The sequence below is a fragment of the Asterias amurensis genome, chromosome 16 (genome assembly GCF_032118995.1).
Source record: "Asterias amurensis chromosome 16, ASM3211899v1".
NCBI classification, from domain to species: Eukaryota; Metazoa; Echinodermata; class Asteroidea; order Forcipulatida; family Asteriidae; genus Asterias; species Asterias amurensis.
The window spans coordinates 1,683,000-1,704,286 of record NC_092663.1 but is presented as its reverse complement, the minus strand read 5'-3'; the positions used below and the strand labels follow the sequence as shown (position 1 = coordinate 1,704,286).

General features: G+C 38.0%; 1 protein-coding gene across 2 annotated transcripts in view; it reads right to left on the bottom strand.

Moving 5' to 3' along the window:
* LOC139949281 (secretin receptor-like) overlaps positions 1–21,287 on the bottom strand; it is a 163,032-nt gene that overhangs the window by 141,097 nt on the left and 648 nt on the right. The window lies entirely within an intron of this gene.

The window sequence follows — 21,287 nt, the reverse complement described above, 5'->3', positions numbered from 1 at the left end:
ATGCATATATCTTTTTTTTTAATAAGACCAGAAACAAACTAACAGCCCTTGTTAAAAAAACATGCATAAGTCCGGGAGCTTGACTTTAAACATTTGCAAAACACTGAGTATGAAGTATATGAGAGGATTAATAATATGACGCAACGGCGAGAGCACCAGTCTATTGATGATTTTTAACTTGTTATACACATTAATATACAAGCAGATAAATTCAATGTGGCAGTTCCATTAAATCACGATGCATCTAAACTTGGGGCCTCCCTCGTCATTTTCATTGTCTTACGTCTGGTAGCTCGACTAAATTTGGAATGTTACTGAGGTATGTATCGGAGACGATTGATAATATGACGTAACGGCGAGCACCAGTCTATTCATGATTCCAACCTCGTTATGATACATATTAACATACAAGTAAAGAAATTCAATATGGCCGTTCCATTAAAATATACATCACGATGCATCTAAACTTTGAGGTCTACCTCGTTATTTTTTTCAGTTTTCTCAAGTCACAGAATGAAAGACGCCAGTCGTGTTTATCTCGTACACCTTCAGGCGATGTTCTTATCTTCAGTCAAATTAAATTGTCGAATATCTACCATTTGGGGTAAGATTTGTCTGTAGGGCATTCGTCATTAAAATGTGCGTCATGTTAATTGTGATGGGTTGGAGCAGTTGGGGTTGAGGGAGGCGTTAGTTAGTTGACCTTTATGGGAAATGTTTTAACATTTAAATACGCGCAACAACCAGACTTTTTCCTGAAGATGAGCAGAGTATGTTCGAAACGTCAAGAGCACATTAGGACCCAATTAATTTCATAGAGCTGCTTTTAATGCTTAAAAGCATTAAAAGTAGCTACACACAGCAAAATTGTGCTGACCAGAAAACGGTTACCAGCCAAACTACTATGTAACATGTACATTTTATGGCCGGTATCCTGCTAATTTCTGCTGAAAACGTTAAGGAATATATTCTGCTTAAAGCTGCTCTATGAAATAGGACCCTGCTCTTTACAGAGCCAACACACTCATTAAGGGAGATTTTATACATAATTGTACTCGAAAGTTTGTTATTTATATATAGTTCATTCTTATTATTCACATCATGCAAAGCTTCCAACATTACTCAGTCAACAAGAGTCTATCCCTTTAAAGATTTACGACGTTATCAATACCCTGTATGGAGGTAGCATACAGTACGACATATCGAGAGTAACATTATAAAGTTTGCAATAGTGCAGATCGACACATTGAAGGTAGTGTTGCGACAAAGTAATCAATAATGCAGAGAATATGTCTGTATAGATTTATCGCCGCGCCGCAATGTCTTCATGTGGGACCCTGTGTGCATAGAAGGCGAAGATATTGAGTTTAAACACGGGGGCCATACTATGTTCATTCAAGCCTCGGTTTGATTACACTTACTTTTATGGGAAACATAACGGATACACCACGGTGTTGTCTAATCATTTCAGACCAAATTGAATTAAGTTGAAGCAACAGTCCTTTCTCTATGGTTGAAGTAACCTTAACGCCTTCCCCTATAAAACGAATTCATAATAAACGATTGGGATTCTTTAGCTTTTATTGCAGACGGTAAATCATATCTTCTGAGGAACTATGAGTGCAGAAGATAAGTCATGATTAATTTACTCACGCTAATTGTGCAACTGTATGAAAGTGTAATTTATGGTAAATTTGTAACGGTTTATGATGCATAGTTTACTTCATATTGCCTACAATCAATCTTATCACTACGTAACCACACACGGACAGGCGATAAAGGCTGAGTTTGGTCACCGTCCCATTCGCCATTTTCTGGCGCCAAATGGAGTGGCACTTGTGTGCACATTAGTGGCGTTCAAGTACGACATGTATTGCTGTTCAATTTGCACAAAATGCCACCGGTGGCAAGCATGAAAACATGGCCCGTAGTACTTGACTTCCAGCAGGGTCGACGTGGGCTGTTCCCGCTCTATATTTCCCCCGTTCCGGAGAGCACCGGGCTCGGACACCGCAGACAGATTCACGGGACACTTTAGCAAGACAACGGCTGAGAATAAAGCAAATACTTGGGATGAATAAGGAGTTGGTCTGAAATAGACCTTAACCGGGTCTGCAAACAGATCGGTTAGTATCGGAAGAAATCTTCCAATCTTGCACATTAAGAAGTCGGACAATGCACTTTAAAATTATAAGTGTTGAATATTGGAAATAGTAGAGTGGAACTGAATAAGTTAAGGAAGTTTTGACGCATGACATCACTCATCAACATACACTCTGACGTTGTTTTCCCAACACGCAATAAACTATACAAGACTGAAGACTTAAGTGAAGTTTCAAAATTCAGGTAAAGTTTGTTTGAAGTTAGTTTTGCATCGGGGAAAAATAATATATTTTGTTTTCATCTTATCACATATGTGTATACTCAAGTTTCGAGTTTGCTTGTATAGACCTTCATATCAAAATGGTACTTAAATGTTTTTGTCTTGTTCTCTGTGTTTAACAGAGGTTTGGGTAAAATGCATCCGAGAGATGATAACGAAATCCCAAAATGGGGTACTCCACGGTTGACGCAGTGGCCATTTTGGGGTCAAATCTGGAAACCGCCTTTAAATTGGATTTTACTCGAATTCGGTGTAAGTTCGACTAATCTTGGTATCACCTTGACTTAAAATACATGTCATACTGACCCAGAAATGGGTCAGGCCTCGTGAGACCTAGACTTGACTCAAGCCCTAATCCCGTGCCATCGCCAGAAAACTATCGCCCCAACCTGTTCCATTCTCGGGACCACATTTTGACGGCGAGCGCGCATTGCTGTAATATACGGCTTGTATAGTTGGCGCGATATGCTTGGGGACCTCTCACAGGAGAACGGGACATGATTCAAGTCTACATGGGACCCTGAATCAAGTCTGACCCGGGAGTATTTATGTAGTAATGCTGTTTCCCAGGTTCGACCATTGAGGACGGAATAACTCTGACTGGGTTTTGGTTAAAGGCACTGGACACCTTGATATTAATATTGTCAAAGACTAATCTTCTCACTTGGTGTATCTGAACATTAGGCATAAAGTATTAACAAACCTGTGCAAATTTGAACTCAATTGGTCGTCGAAGTTGCGAGAGGATTGGAAGAAAAAACTCCCTTGTTGCGCAAGTTGTGTGCTTTCAGATGCCTTGAATTCGAGACCTCAGCTGAGGTCTCGAATTCAATTCAAATATAGACCTTATGCACATGACGTCATTTCAGTACGGCGCCCCCGCATTGAGGTCAAAAGGAGGTTGTTCATTGGCCAATCTATGTGTGTTTCGATTGTTTCGTTACCGTTTGACCTCAAAGATGGCGGTTGGATGACGTCAATGCATAAGGTCTATTGAAGTGAAAAAATACTTCTTTCTCAAAACATACGCTACTTCAGAGGGAGATGTTTCTCACAATGTTTTATACTATCAATAGCTCTCCATTGCTCGTATTACCAAGTAAGTTTTTATGCTAACATTATTTTGATTGTATTGCTTTAACTTCTTATACGAACATCTTGTGTCGTGTTTGTTTAATTTCTTGCCACGACAGGTCAATCACGTTTGGCTTGAAATGCTTCAAATCTGAGAGGATTGTGTTTAGAGAGAGTACTTGAACACGTCAGAGAGGAAGACTGACAGCGAATTAAGTTTCCATCACAGGGGACCTATAACAATAAAGTACAAAAGAGTCCACGGTTCGGGAAAGGTCCACCGTTGGGAAACATGTACAAAACCAACAGGAGCTGTTACAAATGAGTACATACAAAAGAGGGATTATAGGAGGTCCACGGTGCCAGGGGTGGATTTCACAAAGAGTTAGGACTAGTCTTATCTCGAGTTAAGACGAGTTACTCATCCTAGGTTAGGACTATCCTTAAGTTTTAAGTATCTCCTAGGACTAGTCCTAAGTTAGGACTAGTCCTAAGTTAGGACTATCCTTAAGTTTTAAGTATCTCCTAGGACTAGTCCTAACTCTTTGTGAAATCGACCCCAGGACAAGTTTATGTTGTTTGACCCAAACAACTCTGATTGCTATCCGTAACGCATTGGGTTATTTCCTAGCAGGTTTGTATTAATTTAAACCGATCAAACGACTATACATTTGAATTTGTCAGAAATACACAGAATCACTAACAGACTAAATCGACTTCCAAGTTTACGTTAGTATACGAGTACTATATACTAGACTCGGTTTACATGATGTACACGATACAAATACATAACTCCTGTCTACCAAACACTGCAGCCTGTATTAGACCTGTCAATTCCAGGAATATATAAGTATATACTTTGTCCAATAAAATTAACATTTTACTTACCACTTAAACACCTCAGAATTAAGTGGCTAATATTTTCCAGAACACTGATCAAGGCAAAGAACTCTGTGAAAATTTAAGTACCACCACACGCACGGATCACTCGCAACATTAACGCATCATAGCGCAAATTGCCCCAGTTGAGACCTACTTTTTACAAAGATACTTTTCCACTAAAGATCAGAAGGTCAGTAAGGCTTTCAATTTTGTCCCTGAACAAAAGTTGTAGAACGAGGTTATCGTAGCAACCACCTTTTGAGTAGGTGTTGTTACGATCAATAGTTGTTTTTGTACTTGGCAAAACTGGGTTTGGCAAAACACTGTTCTTTTGGGCGTGTAGTTCATGAATACTTTTCCGATAGCCTCAATCTTTTTAAAGGCACTGGACACTACTCGGTGTCCCTACTTATGCATAAAATAACAAAATTTAAGAACATTTGGAGTCAATTGGTCATTGAAATTGCAAGAGAATAAAGAAAGAAAAAATACCCTGATGCACAATTTGTGCGCTTTCATATTATGACTAATAGAAGGCTTCAGGCCTGAGTTTGTTTAACATTTGATTGAGAAATAACTTCTTTCTCAAAAACTACGTTACTTCAGAGGAAGCCATTTCCAAACATGTTTCTTATACTATCAACAGCTCTCTATTGCTCAGTTCCAACGAAGTTTTTATGATACACTTAAATTACCAATAGTGTCCATTGTCTTTAAAGGGCATTATAATGTACGCACGCGAACTGGCGTTATCAAACATCGTAAAATGTATTCCTTTTGAGAAATTTAAGCCTGAATTATAGAAAACAATAAACCGGCTGTGGACTTAATGAATAAATCGAGATTCCTGCATGTACTTTCTGTCCTTGACAATTAAATGTTGCATAAATAATCCATCATTTGTTCGTAAATATTGCCAACGGGCTTTCAGATTGTCTTTATCAAACCAGTCTAGACGAATCTAATTAATAAGCCAACTATTTCAGACAGTGTAAATAATTGCATACATTAATTTGAACTATTAAAGGGCGTAACTGATTAATAGGAACTGTTGCTTTGCGCGTGTATGAGTTTTAATTATTGCTTAACTAAAATTAATGTTTTAAAGGAGTAATAAATTAGCATAAATTATTATGCCAAGTGTGGGGACTGTTGTTAATACATGTTGGCACTGAGATGGGAATGTGCATGGGGGACAAAGAATATCACGTGACTCAGTACTTTCCCGAGCACTTTCCCGAGCACTTTGAAGACAAAATTCGCATGTTGATTACGGCGTTTTGTGTTGATATTGTTGTTTTTTGTTGCTGTTTATGTCGGTATAGCTGCTGTTGTTTGTTAGTGTCGACAGCTGTTCCCAATATTGATCATATCTTGCTTTATGTTGATATTATAATGATAGAAATTATTATCATAATTGTCGAAGAAACAGCCTGTTAAACACATCTGTCTTTTAAACAGAAACCAATTTGTCTCTGTTGAAACCACAAGATAAAATGACAATCATAAATAGCGGCAGTGCTAATCCGTGTATTATGTTTTTGATTGACATCCTTCTATGGAAATACAAAGGAGATTGTGATAATGCTGTTCTGTCATAGTGTACACAAACATAACAATAATAACATCTAAATAAAACATTTCCACACAATGTCGATTCGAACTTCTGATTAATCACCTCAGAGTCTTTTCGGCGGGGAAATGATCTGCATTTATTTCGCTCAGCATTATTTAGCTCTGCATGCATATTTACCCACTTTTATTTGATTTAAAGGCAGTGGACACTTTTGGTAATTACTCAAAATAGTTATTAGCATAAAACCTTTCATGATGACGAGTAATGGGGAGAGGTTGATGGAATAAAACATTGTGAGGAACAGCTCCCTCTGAAGTGAAGTAGTTTTCGAGAAAGAAGTAATTTTCCACGAATTAGATTTCGAGACCTCAGATTTAGAACTTGAGGTCTCGAAATCAACCATCTAAACGCACACAACTTCGTGTGACAAGGGTGTTTTCTTCTTTCATTATTATCTCGCAACTTTGATGACCGATTGAGCTCAAATTTCCACAGGATAGTTATTTTATGCATATGTTGAGACACACCAACTGTGAAGGCTAGTCTTTGACGATTACCAATAGTGTCCACTGCCTTTAAAGAGACAATCAGTTACCAGACACAGTTGCTTATTATGGCAAATATCCTCCACATGAACTCTCAGGAATGGAGACAATTTCTCTTTAATTTGATGAATGTCTGTAGGATTTTGTAATACTGTCTGTAGAAATATTTAATTTATTTTAATTTAAGATCAATGCACTAAATTATGAAAACTGAACTCAGATGTGATGTGCATACATTTATAAGGTGTTAGATCCCTCATACTGATGCCCCAAGATAGTTTAGTTGTCACCATTTATAGTCAGCATTATATTTCGTATGGCTACAATTTTTATCACCCCCAAAATAACAAATAATATAACTTCTTTGAGATTTATTCTAATTTAAGAATATTATAATCCATACACCAAGTTATGGAATCCGATGTGAAATGAGACAAGGTGTTGGACTCTACTCTACACCCGGGATCATTGAGTCGGCATCACTAAGTATGTCTAAAAAAGAATTCACACACAAAAATCATAATTATCATTTTCTTTGTGATTTTCTGAAGGAGTATTCAAACAACCATGTGTGACTTCTCCTTAAACGCAATAATCCTACCCGCGCTCAGATATGTGATTAAAGAAAAATCTAATTTCTTGGGAATACAGGTACAAATTTCTGCAAGTCTGAGACGAAATTTGAGACTTTTACAGATTTCGATAAGTCTACTGATGACAAATGCAGACTTTGCCCAATCGAAGGGTTTGAGCTACAGACTGACGGTAGATTTCCACAGCCGTTATTAAATAGTTGGTGGTTTTTTATTCCTTAGGCCATGAAATCGTGGCTATAGCAAAGAGCCTCAGTGTAGTTTTTTTTTGTTCATAGTGGGTTGTGCAGTCTAGATTTACTTCGATCAATGAAATCAAACTCCCTTAGGATAGTATGATGGTATTATGGTCAATGCTGATTATTGGATTAAACCACACGGGTACCAGTGTATATCAGATAGACTCATGGTGGTGACTTTATAAATCTGCAGATGGAACCAACTAAAGAAGTGGAGGCCATCTTGTGTCTGACCAATAGAAATAATTACTTGTTAGCCAAACCGCGGCTTTAGAGGTAATGCTTTTTCTTTTCCATTTTCTGTAACAATTCTACTGATTGAACCTTTGAAATATGGATTAGTGAAAAGATATCTATTTATTAATATACTATACACCCAACAGCACGATAAGCGCGAATAACATGATGTAATGGGTAGGAAACGAGACGAACTGTTCAGTATTAGACGTGGGAGGAAGACCCCATGGGGAAACCAACACAACCAGGAAAGGCTGAAAACCCAATCCGCAAGGCTCCATGTCTGAGGTGGGATTCGAACCAGGGTCCATAGAGGTGAAAGGCAGGGACAGGAACCACTGAACCAACCTCAGTAAAGCATATTGAGACGTTTATTGTAAAATGGGAGGAACTAAAAACCTAATTCATATATACAAGGCTCCGGACTGAGGTGGGATTCGAATCAGGGTCCATAGAGGTGAAAGGAAGGGACAGTAACCACTGAGCCAACCTCAGTAAAGCGCATCGAGACATTTATTGTGAAATAGGAGGAACTGAAAACCCAATCCATATATACAAGGCTCCGGACTGAGGTGGGATTCGAATCAGGGTCCGAAGAGGTGATAAGGCAGGAAAAGAAACCACTGAGCCAACATGGTCCCTGACATGTCTTTATAATTGATCTTGTGGTTTATATGGGGGGGGTGTTTTTTATGCGGTTTTTGTCTACAAACTTGCCAATTGTTGTTTGAATAGATTAATTCTCCTGAATACTATCAGAGCAGACTGATCGAAACTTCGGCTAATTAAACCATCCGTTCTTTCCGATCAAAACGACACATTGCAAAGATTGCTCACATGAAGTCATCGAATGACTTACTTCTGAAACTAATTATTCATCGGGATGTCTAGAACCGAATGTTCTTTTTATAGTTCCCCGTTTCATCTCAAGATAAAAAAGCTCTCCAATAAGATAGTGCCACTCTAGAAAAGTTTAAATTATATCAGCTTTCACAGATGCTCCCAAACACTCCAAAAACGTCAATATTTTTACTACACACATTTCAGTACTTAACAACCGGGATATGATAAGATTGATAAAATTTGCTCACTTCACTCCTTCTTATGCAAACATCTAAAAGCTCTTAGCGCCCTATTGCTCAATTAGCCACAGTTGGGCATCATGTGAAATCTATACACAAACCCGTAGCAAAATAAACACATACAAGTAGCTAGATAGAAACCAAGGGAGTCTCGGCAATTACATCTGATAGTTCTAGGGACTGTTTTTAGATTTCATATTCTTTAGAGACTTTAATCGGAAAGGTCGAGATGATTATGGTGAGAATTTTGCAAAATGAGAAGGCGGAGCCAAGTAAAGTTAAATTGAGTGCCGACATTGTGACGAGTGCATTTTCTTTATTAATTCTTTGTGTGGCTCATTGGCTCTGGTCGGATATGGGATTTGAGCCGGTGTCAACATAGGTGAAAGGTGAAAACCCAACCTCTCTCTCTCTCTCTCTCATAAACGTCAATGATTATGAATTGCACAAAATCAATCATGACCAGTATTAAACTCTGTATGTTTATTGTTAAATCATCTTTAGCGTTTTTGTTTGTACTGTTTGAATCATGGCCAGTTTTAATTTCCCCAGTGTGGGAAGTTCTTATCTTTTCTTATCTTATCTTAACTTATCGACGACAATCATGAGTTTAGCCGTAGCTCGACTGGATTTGAACCTACAATATTGTGATTGCAAGTCCTGCCGTTTACCTTTGTGAATTGGGTTTTCACAGTCCTCATCCTAATTGCGTGGGTTTTCAGCCCACGTATAAAACTGAAAATTTCTTTATTATCTCATATTTTGTTATCCTTTTTTGGCGCCAATTGAGACTCTTGGGTGTGTAATAAAATAAATATGAACAAAGAATATTTCCATCGTAGGAAGATGTAAAACTACTATGATCTTTGCAAACTTACGTCACCTAAAGGCACTGGACTATTGTTGGTAATTACTCGAAAAAAGTATTAACAAAAAACACTTACTTGGTAACGTGCAATGGAGAGCTGTTGATAGTATACAACATAGTGATAAACGGCTCCCTCTGAAGTAATGTAGTTTTTGAGAAAGAGGTGATTTCTAACTCGTAGTTTTTGAGAAAGAGGTAACTTCTCACTCAAGTAATAAATAAAAACTTCAGCTGAAGCCTACAGTATTATGCATCTGATGAAAGCACACGAAGTGATGCAACAAGGGTGTTTTTTCTTCCATTATTCTCTTATAAATTCGATGACCTATTGAGCCAACATTTCCACAGGTTTGTTATTTTGTGCAAACGTTGGGCATGGTGTTCACCAAGTGAGAATACTGATCTTTGACAAATACCAAGCGTGTCCAGTGCCTTTAAACATTACCATAGAGACGCCGTAACAACCGAATATGAATTCATATCAGGGCTGCATTATGGATTTCTTGTGTTGCAATTCGCACCACACAGTGAATTCTTAATGTTGTTCTTGTTTACAATATCCTTCCCTGCATCGAGGCGAAGTGCAAGCTGGGTTCCTCTCTCCTAATCGCTTTCACATTAAGAGCGGGAGAAAAAGCGCGGGAGAAAAAGGTCAATGGCGGGAAATCTTCTCGCGCTTATTGATGTTTCCCGTTCCTATGAGCGTTTACTCATAGTAACTACGTCTTCGGGGTCTTTTAAAACGTAAAACGAATACAACTTCTGAATTGATGAATGCGACAGTGTTATAATGAATGGATCGTGTATAAGGAAACGTGATTGTGGTGTATGGCTGTCAGCGTTGTGATTGGCATTTCCGTATTAATGTTCGCTTAAAACGGTCTTATGGCGTTAAAACAACGAAAGTACAACAAAATACCACTATACTGAACAGTGAAACTTTAGTTCTGATCAATGGAAATCATTTGAACATAAAATAAACTTTATATCATTAGGTATGGAACAGTTTTGCGAGTTTATCAAATAGTTTGTATTTAACGGCTCAGATGAATCCTTAGCTGCCATAATCTTCCTCAACGTAACATTTCAACATGGACACGAAAAGTAAAGTTACAAACCGTACTTCGAGGTGATTAGACAAACTGATAATCACATGACTGATTCTAGCCAATGCTCAACCACGTCCCTCGTTCCACCTCATCACCACCACAACTACAACTCTACAATGCGCGAGCCCCTCCAATCGCCTATCGACACAGCCGTTAAACCCGTGAAAAAGGTCCTAAACTAATTTTAGTATCGTAAAAGCAATGTGAAGCTAATTTTCTAAACAGGCAATTGGTAAGTTCCAATTCTTACACTACGTCAATCGTAGCCTGTGTTTCAGGAAAACTCGCGGTCTTATAAATAGTTCGGTTCAATAACAATTGTATCTAATTTATTGAATCACAACTGTCTACGTTTTTAGTTCTCAACTTACTAGATGTAAGGGTGTAAGAGAAGTAAGTCAACATTTTCAAAAGGAAAATCCATAATGTTATTTCCGGGGTCTGTTTCACACTCAGTAAAAGAAAAGCCAATCGCAACGGCCCAATCACCGGTGACTGACGGCACGGAGTTTAAGTATATTAATCGAATCTTACCGTATTTATGCCAGCTCTCCCTCTCAACGGATGCAACCTATTCGGGAATAGCTTCCGAAATCTCTCTAAATATCTCTTGAAAACTGTTCCTGCCAGCGGCAAGGACGTGTTACGGTATGAACATTCCTTCATTAGGAATCGTATTGAACCAAAGGGTAGCTAGTGATTAACACACGGATGGCAACGGCACGCGTAGAAGCTCACCGTTCGTCCTTACTGAACATGTTGGCGGGAACTAAAGTGGAACAGTTTTTTGCCACTGTTTTGTTTTTCCCTACCACCAGAGGGCGCGTTGGAATTTAAGACCTAGTTGTGGGACGTTACATTGAAGACTGTATGTACCCACACGCACAAGGTATACTCCGTACAACACATACACCTCTGGATTAGCCATGTGTAGGCATCTCAAAGACTTGATTAATTCTACAACAGATTTCTTCGGATATCATACTTTTACTGAGGATTGTTAAAACAGTTATCAATCTGCAAAAGCGATGACTTACACTATGTGTTGTAAGGTACACTGTTTATAGACCTACTCATTTACAAAACAAATTTAAATCTAAGATTTCTCTTTCGAGCTTGGTAGTTTTTGCGCTAGAAAGCCTCTAACTCGGAGAAATAATCTCTGTACCATTTTTAATCCTCTAAAAGGGTTAAAATAAGCTTCGTGGTCAGCTTTTATTGCAACATTCCAAACAGGTTCAATTACATAATTCATCTACCACTGCTTTAGGATAAAAATATCCTAGCTCTCTAATATGAACATGACACTAGAGTAGTTTCTTTTGATTTACAATAAGAATAGACACTGGGTTTGTTGCAGCTGAGAAACATCTGCTTGCAATGCATGAGGGACAGGGCAATCTTGGGACAACTCAGCCGTAACATCCTTGACGGAGGACACCCCTCGAAATAAAAGAATGCGAAATTGTTGCTGCCATTTACAATAACTTGATCTTGACCTAAATCCATTAAATTAAGCACACAAAAAAGTGACAGTTTCCCTGTTTTTACAACCTCGATCTAGTCTTGAATGAACGAAATTAAGAACACCAGAAAGTGACAGTTTTCCTTCAACTTACAACCTTGATCTGGTCGTGAATCCACAAAATTATAAGCACAGCAGAAAGTAACAGTTTTACAAACTGTATCTTATTTTGACCCAAGATTTATTCACAACCAAAGAAGCACCCATAACTAATATCACCTTCTTCTAGGATAGCATTGGAACTTGTTATGAGCGAATAAAGAGTCTCAAAGAAATGCTTTCATGTTAGTATTTTAATGAAAGAAATGACTTCTTTGTTTTAGCCTTAGGTTAGCATGGTGCCTGCATACCTAATCGAAATTACGACGACACGGATCTGTTCAATTCTGGGTCAATTGATGCTCTGGGGGTTGAGAAATGTAACAAAGATCACCCAAAGTTTGGGCTCCACATAGTAACTGTAATCGGATTAGCAACATTAGAAGCTATACTTAAAGATGGTACATCTGCTTTTCTGCAAAATTTGAAGAACACATATGTTCACTTTGGTTTACCCGTATACACCGATGTGTATTAACACTGCACTCAGTATCTACCCGAATTCTGTGAAATAAATCACAGGCATGTTACTCATGTGGGATTCGAACCCATGACCTTTGCAATTCTAGAGCAGTGTCATACCAAGACCTCCGAGATTGCCCGGTGGCTAGATGCACTTCGAAGCCTATGTTTAAGCAGCGGGTACTGCAAACGATTTAATAGGGTTCGGGTTAGTGTTTAGGGTTAGTGCAAATATTTCATCTAAAAACACAAATGTTGCCTTAATTATTACACAATCAGTTCTATCGAAATTATTATTGTGTTAATTTTGCTGCCATTTCTTTTTAATATTAAAAACATAACATTGTTTTCATTAGAATGTTCCTGTCAATTTCTAGATGGAAATAAGGTACATCCGTCTCATGGTAAAATTCCACTTGTTCATGTGCCTACACATTACAACCATCTCGCTTTAAATTACTCATGTCCCCCATCCGAGAGGAAGTGACAATATTTAAACCGAAAACTTGTTCACGACAACCCAATTCCCAATAGTGTATTTTAATTATATTATCTCATTCTTTATTGCATGACTGCAACGGTTCATCATTCAAGTGCAGTTATGAATGTTGTATGGTTACACAAAGGTCGACTACTAACCAAGTCCAATTATAGCGGGTTGGATCACAGAAGATTGCATATACATTCTCATGTTCGGCCCTTCGGACATGTTGTGACACTCAAGGATCCTCAACACTTCCCCAACCAAAGGCAGATCTAAAGGTTAAATACTTCACCCTTCTCTCGCTGCTATTCCATCCTTTCATTTAGTCAAGATGTTGTCCAAGCCAAGTCTCATTAAAACATTCATTAATGTATAAAAAAGGAGATACCTGGACGAGTCCATTCTCAAGTTGGGGGTAGTCCTTGATCTTTGACACGTGTAGTCATAATTTTGTTCCAAGGCAATGCGGAACATCTGATTTATTGGAATCAATTGATGCGGGATAAATAAACACTGGGAGGGAAGTGGATGGCAATTTTGATTTGGCTTTGCCCATGGGGTTAAATGTTATGTGGAGAAAGCTGGAGTTTGGGAAAGTACATTCACTCATAATACAATCAAAATTTAAAGAGACGGGACTATCTGAAAGCTATAATGGCCGAACTAATTTGAGGAAAACATTTGCTCGCTCCTTTGGTAACTCACTTGCACATTGAAAACAGCTTACAACATTTTTATTATAATGTTACCAGGATACTGTTTGTTTGCCATTTGTTACATCATGTTCCGGTGTTCTATCCCGCATCATGTACTTTTTTTGTTACAATAATGGCTTCGGGTAAAACCCAAGTTTGTTTTAATAAATGGCCATTCATGACAGCCGTTTAACTTTGGCCAGCGGCTCACATCAAGCTGTAGACAAACACTGTATGTTATATTCCGTACTGACGTCACTGACTGTGGCTGTTGGTAGATGGCTCTTAAGCCAATCCAAGCCACTCCACTAACAGCTTCAACTGTGGCTTCAGGTATATCACCGTATCTCTATATCATCCGTCAACATGGCTTTTGAAGTCAACAGCCACAGTCGTAGCCGAAGGACATTCAGCTCAAGCTTCAACATGGCTATGGATAGGTTGTATCCGTAACACGTCAACATGACTTACGAAGTCAACAGCCAAAGCCATTACAAAGCCACTCCATTCATTCAAACACGGTCCAAGACTACTACTTTCGAAGTGAACAAATTACAGTATTGTTTATTGAAGTCAAGGGTCGTGGAACTTAACCAAATATGGCAACAATACGATCGAGAGTCTCTTAATCCAAGCACTTCATAAAATTACCGAATCTGTCCCTGCTGTTTGGGGCAAATTAATGCCCAGACTAGGTGCGTGTGACGACTTGAACGGGCAAAATTGACTTCACAATGAGGCGGTTAAACATCATCATATTTCATCGTCTTTCGGGACGGAGGACAGAGACGCAATGTCATTTGATCTATTTTATTTCAAAGACGTCTTCAGTGAGTTGATACAAAAGATGCGAGAGGAGTTACTCGTGGTACCTAGTTTGAGTCATTGCAAATAGCCAAATGATGAGAGAAGCATTTCTAATGCATTGATGCGTTTTGACTTTCGGTTAAAAAACTACTCAAGTATGATGCTTATGATTTGTTGCTTAAATAAGTCTCATGGTCGTTTGGCATTTGTCCTGATTTATCTCATCATTATGTTGCCAATCAGCAAGTTGATACAAGACGCGAGAGGAGTTGTATTTTTATTCGAGTTACTTGTAAAGTTCGAATCATCTTAAACAGGCCCCATGACGAAAGTAGTCAAATGCATTAATGAGTTTTAATTTTCGTAAAAAAAACCTGCTTAAGTGTGATAAATGCCTTGGTGCCCTTGCCCTTTCAAAAACGAAGCATACGGGCAAGAATGCTGAATCGAGTTGGATACTTTAGTATCATGATTGTTTGGCATTTTCTCTTGATTTATCTTCCTGCATTGTGTTGCCAATTATTGCAAAGTTCATTGATCGAAGAATACGAACTTCTACATCAACAGATTTTATTTTTACTTTTGGTAGTTTACCGTTGAATGTGATAAAAAGGGTGATTTTGTGCGAACACAATGCTGATTTTTTACCCATGTCGACTAAATTGTGTGTTTATTACAGTCGGGGATTGGAATCAAGTCTAGACGAACTTAGCGCCAACAACTCGAGTCTGGTAAACTCGTGACATACAGACTCACACGTATTCTCGCGTTAAGACGCGTTAAATTACGCCATTTTGTTTCTGTTGTTAGATGATAACAAAAGTGGCTTCTTATTAGCGCTCATTATATCCGCCACTCAAGCAGCTTCAATATTCAGTATTTTCCTGCAAGGTATGAAGGACTTTGTTTGCAGTGAGGCTGTGGTGCAATATACAGTCAATCAAACCAGGAACTCCGACGGGTGAACCCCCTTCTCTTTTCGAAAAGTGCATTTGGTTCTTACATGGCCCAACAGCATTACGTCACATCCAAAGGACGCAGCACCATGGTCTTGCTTTAAGGCCACAGATGTCACGACTTGGACTCAAACCCAAACTCTGCTGATCAGAAACACCAGAACTTGAGCTTAAAATAAAAGGTTTCACAAAATAGTTGAATACTTATGTAACTGCACGGTCTAAAGCAAGTATGGGAAATATCACAAAAGTAACTATTATCAATGTATAGTAAACGTGAGGGTACAACCATGTTTATTCTTCATACCAAGAAAAGCTTCAAACACCATTGATTGAACCAAACGGGTCACAGAGTTGACCCAAACGGGTCAAGTGAACCCCACCTTTTACAATTTCCTAACTGGGAATTTTACAACATAGCTTTCCTATGTTCGAAACATTACTTGAAGCGTTGCCAAAACATCATGAATTTTCACTAACAAACAGTGTCACCTGTCTACATTAGTTATTCAGTTGAACACCTTTAAGAAAGACTGATTATTGGTGTCAAGAATGTATGCGCAGTATGGGTGATACATCACAGTGTGAGAAGAGAATTCTCCATTAGTGGTTCCTCCTAACACGTCAAAGGCCTATCTCTGTCAATTTCTTTACTCCAGTCCATTATAGGATTTATGTATGTGTGTTAAAAGCAGAAAGGTTTGTTTCTGATGTATCTGAGAAAGCCATTTAAATGTCAGAATTCATCTCTATAAAGATGTACTGCTGTGGTGTGATTCTGATATTTGCTATGACGTGTCAAATTGCTTATTTGTAATTGTAGCGCCCTCTATGGGGATGCATGTATTTTGTAACCAAACTTTGTGGGATGACAAACGTACTTTGAACTTTCAAAGCAATAACTTTACTAAACACAAACAAGCTGCTTTTACGATAGGACTGGGAATTATTTATTGTATTGTTTTGTTTTTGTTTTGTTTTGTTTCAACCCATTATTTCAAGTTCATGTATTGAAGACGATGGTGAAAAGGAAATGCACTAAAACGCCCCTAAATTTATGGCCACGGGACCAGACCCGTTTAGGAATCCGAATTAAGATACAAAATTTTAAAAGGTAGAAACGGGTGAGGCAATGTAATTGTCACGCAATCCGGAACAATTCCTAACACGTAGTTTCTAGTGTGTGAACTTTGATACCTTCTTTTATGAGAATAAACAACAATCATGAAATTGAAATTTGTGAACATTTTGTTGCACAAGGTACAATTTAACGTGTAGCATTTGGTAAAATAATGTATAAACAATATCAACAGTGTACAGATTAAAGGCAGTGGACACTATTGGTAATTACTCAAAATAATTATTAGCATAAACCCTTACTTGGTGACGAGTAATGGGGAGATGTTGATCGTATAAAACATTGTGAGAAACAGCCCCCTCTGAAGTGCCATAGTTTCCGAGAAAGAAGTAATTTTCCACGAATATGATTTCGAGACCTCAGATTTAGAACTTGAGATCTCGAAATCAACCATCTAAACGCACACAAATTCGTGTGACATGGGTGTTTTCATCTTTCATTATTATCTCGCAACTTTGATGACCGATTGAGCTCAAATGTTCACAGGTTAGTTATTTTATGCATATATGTTGAGATACACCAACTGTGAAGGCTAGTCTTTGACAATTACCAATTACTGCCTTTAAAACGAGTTTATTTACCATCTTGCGTTTCAACGGGAATACTATTCAAAGTAAAGCAACCTTCATGTTCACATGCCGGTGCTCTACCAACCGAACTATCTAGCCTAATATTGGCGATCTCATGTTTTGTCAACATCTTGGTTGGAGTATATTGACACAACCAAACCACTTGTACATCCGTACTTTGGCCATAGAGAAAAGGAGACTGAAAGCCATTAGAAACGGCCACCATCATCCAGAAATCTTGCCATTTAGATCGGTAGCAATTAATCACTTTATTTAATCTATCCTTCGCGCAGATTTTCATTATTTCTGATTTGGCAATATCCATTCATGCCATTTCTCTTGAGTTTAAGTAGATTCGGGGAAGCGGTTTAAGTTAATTTGTTACCCCCGAGTTCTTAAGTGCGATGTCATAAAAACAAAGATTAATTCATTGCGTCTTCATATCCCCTTCAGAAAACAAAAGTTGTTTTCGACGAGTTTCTTTTCGTCTCTTTAATTTTTGAAGAAATAAGCTTTTAAAACCTACAGGCAGAAAATAACTTTTCAAAGCATGTGGGGCTCTGCTGGGAAAAAAAGTTTGATTTGAACACAAAAACAAAATGGCGCCAAGAGGTATATACTGAAAGGTTTCAATGTATTTTTGTTTCTCTTAACTCTCTCTTTCTCTCTCTCTCTCTCTCTCTTTAGACCGGAGGTAAAATTACACTTTCAATTTCATTAAGTGCATAACAAAATTTATTTACATAGTTGTTGTTTGGGCTATAACAAAACGTGATATTACACGGAATTGGTGCATCCCAGCATCCATGTTTTCAGCAAAGACTGGGGCCATAGCGCATGCATTGCTCTGTCACGGTGCAAATTTTTCTGGTGAATTTGGAAAGCAAATGGCAAACAAGAATCTATGATTATAAAAAAAAATCTTTTTACATTGCAGCATATTTATATAGTGGTTAGAGTGTGAACCTTGACTTTCGTTTCTATAAATCTGTCATTGTTATTTTATTTTTGTAAGCCACAACTGATTTATAACAAGTGAAAGTAAAACTTTTATCAAATAACTTGATCCTGTTTTGTTAACCAGTAACGATTACGTGCACGGATTAAACAAGAGAAAAATTAAAGAAAAAACGCCCTTGTTGCCCTGTGCTGTACGATGTCTATAAAAAAAAGGCTTCATGCATGAAGTCTTTTACTATTTGAGTCAGAAATTACGTCTGTCTAAAATGCTACGTTACTTAAGAGGGAGTTGTTCCTCACAATGTTTTACACTATCAACTTCTCTTACCAAGTAAGTTTGTTATGCTATTTTAAGTTATTACCAATACTGTGCATACAGTGCCTTTAACGAAAACTTCAAGAGGGGAAGCAATGGTGCGAAAACTCTTTGGGTATCGAGGGAGTTGACTTGAGGGGACTTATTGACGGGGACAGACGGTCGAGCCTCTCTCTCTGGCGATTTGGAGTAATCTCGTTAACGTATAGACGACCGAGTGTCCTGAAATAACATCCTTTACTCTGGATCAGAATTTACTCTCAAAAAATAAACGGCATCAGATCATGGTAACTTGGAGGAGACAGGGAGCAAAGAGGTGGAGAACTGACCATCCAAACAAAGAAACCAACCATTGATACAGTTGAAGGTAACAAAATGTCATCGTCTGTCCTGAAATAACATCCATTAATCTAGATCAGAATTTACTCTCAAAAGATAAACGGCATCAGATCGTGGTAACTTGGAGAAAAGAGGGAGCAAAGAGGTGGATAACTGACCATTCAACCAAAAAAGAAACATCATTCAAGCAAAGAAATCAACCACTGATACAGTTGAAGGTGTCATCGTTTGTTTTTTGCAGACGTATATATTTGTAACCAAAGTTACCAAACAATCAGAAAAGAAACATCATTCAAACATAGACCACCTTTGATACATTTCAAGATGGTGTAACTCACAGGAAAGTTTCAGTTGAATGTAATGCCCATTGCTTTTTGAGAAACATCTAGAACAGTTGCGAGAATTTGTATTCGTTATTACTATTTATACAACGGAGACAAAGCACTACGATCCATCCCATCTGTGTGAATTTCGTGTCCCTCGGCACATTCTCTCACTTTCCCTGTCCTTATAAAGGTGCACAACAAAGAAATACTACATTTTTGAGAACCAGCAACAAATAGAGAACATTAATGTATTGGTATTAATTTCATAGTTGCTTTTACAGGAGATGGCGCGACGTTCCCTCTCGTGCAATGTGTAAAACTTGCACCTTCGACACAATCATGATTGGTTTCTGCCGGTCCTTTTAAAGGCGCACCGTAAATAAATACTTAAAACAAAATTGGTGTCAGAAACAGATTCAAATGAGTGGGAAAGGTTGCAGACATACGCCTTTTGGCGATAGTTATTTTTTTAACTTGATGCTCTCCTGGGCACCCCACTGTTGTTTTACTTTGTTTTCTTAAATATTTTCAATGTATGTACATGTGCTTGTAAATGTGATTGCCCGAATAAATATTATTAAATATTATAACATTTTGTCCAAATATTGTGTTTAATAGTCAGTTTCAATTTAATATCGAAAGTTTGTTTTAAAAGCGTAGCGTAAAAATAACAAGTCAAATTCTCGATAATAACTTTCTCTTCCGAAAACAATTGCTATGGGAATTAATTTTTACATGTGAGTCTTGGAGTATATAGGTTCACTCTACAAACTATGACCGGCAAACAAGAAGGTTTTTTCAAAACATTTATTTGTCAACGCTGCTGCATGATCTTTAACGCGTCTATAAAGGGACTTATTTGTTTGTGTTAGTGCGAAAAGCTTTATTTTAGTGTGAAAAGCTTTATTTTAGTGTGAAACTATACCTCTTTCTCAAAAACTACGTTATTCCAGAGTGAGTCGTTTCACATAATGTTGTATACTAATCAACACCTCTCTTTTGCTCGTTACCAAGTAAGTTTGTATGATAGTATTGAGTTAAAAATACCAATAGCGTCCAGTGCCTTTAACGACAGGGAATTCATGTCCGAGAATCCGTGACTTGGTGGGCGGTCATCGCGCTGCGTTCCGCGGGGCACCTTCCCGCGCAACGACCTCGACGAAATCACTTAAAAAAAACTCTCAAATAATTATGCAATGCATATTGCACTCTTCAGACATTCACAATGTCATTATCCATCGATGGGTTAATACAATGGGTTATACTTCCATCAGTAAATGGTGCGGAAAAATTCTACGATTATAGAAATCTGTTCCAGTAGGGATGTAAAGCTAATGATTAAGTAAATAATTCTAAGTGCTTTTTTTATTTCCGTAAGGGGCGCTTCTTTTTCTGCTGTTGCGAAGAAGCGAAGCAGATGATTTTAATGCAGTTGTATTGATTGGTTAGACTGGCAAAGAGTCCTCCTACTGAAGTGGGAACAGGGGCTATTGTTTACATTGAGCGGAAGCTACCCGTATTTTCATTTCACACTCTGCGGGTTATTGACGAATCGCAAGGATCTTGCTGAACAATCGACTAGGTTGAAGTCTAAACATGGCCATACATGGTTTGTGTTTGTCAATGCAATACGATAGCATGCTAAGTCAACACATAGCCACGCCTTTGTTCATAGACCTTGGGTGGGACGTAGTATCATACACTAATGTGAAAATTAATTCCATAATTAATGGTTTACACAATCAACTACGTTAACGAATCGAAGAATACGAACTTAAAATACAGCTCAGATAAACATCACCAAGTGGCATGAATTGAAATGCCTGTAACACCTGATAATTTTCCCTTAATTTCTTTATGTAGGTCCAGATATTGACGTAGGTTCAGTAGGCTGGATAGTGTTGTTCCGTGTTACTATCTTTAAAATTTACATTCATAAGTCACACTTCCGATATTGTAAAATAGTTTTATCTGGCAGAGAAAATACCTGCATCTACAATATTCGATTTATATGTCAACACTT